At 18.7% G+C, this 718-nt stretch overlaps 1 protein-coding gene across 1 annotated transcript in view; it reads left to right on the top strand.

The window, feature by feature from the left end:
* The window catches only part of LOC110263947 (uncharacterized membrane protein DDB_G0293934-like), a 2,841-nt gene that overhangs the window by 1,085 nt on the left and 1,038 nt on the right, over positions 1–718 (top strand). The window lies entirely within an intron of this gene.

Genomic DNA, 718 nt, shown 5'->3' on the forward strand with positions numbered 1-718 from the left:
CTACAATTTTTTTAAACATTAAATTGATATATATATATATATATATATATATAAAAGTATTTTAGTCGTTTTCTATAATAGGAATATTATAGTTATTTTATAAAAATAGTATTAATTTTGACCGATTCAAGATTTGGCTTATTGATTTTTTGGTCAAATTAATTTATGTTCATAATTTGACAAAAATAATACAGTTTAATCAATTATATATATTAAATTTTAATTACTAAAAAATATTTTTAAAAAAAGACATTTTAGACGTCTTTATCTAAGTGACTCCCTTTTTATTTAATTCAATTTTATTTTCTCATCAAATTATTTATCCTAAAAATTTAGTCAAATAGGTAAAAAGCAAAGGAATAATTATATATTTAATACGTTTTCTGATGTGGAAGGAATTCTATACCTTTTTATGATCCTAAATGATTTAAGACAATTGTTCCAGTACTCTCTTGAATATGATCTTCTATATTTAAATAAAATAAAGTAAATGAATAAAAACAGGCATCAAAAAATTTGGAGTGGATAAAAGTACATATCAAAGATTCATTATCAAAATATGGTCCAAAATTTTTTTTGATGGACAAAATGTCATATAATTAGTAAATGATATTTACGAATTTTTTATTTGTACTTTAATAATTTTAAAATGTATTTTGATATTTATATATTTTAGTGTGTATTTTTATTTACTCCAAATTTTTTTATATATGCTTTT

This window comes from Arachis ipaensis, chromosome B06, assembly GCF_000816755.2.
Source record: "Arachis ipaensis cultivar K30076 chromosome B06, Araip1.1, whole genome shotgun sequence".
Taxonomy (NCBI): Eukaryota; Viridiplantae; Streptophyta; class Magnoliopsida; order Fabales; family Fabaceae; genus Arachis; species Arachis ipaensis.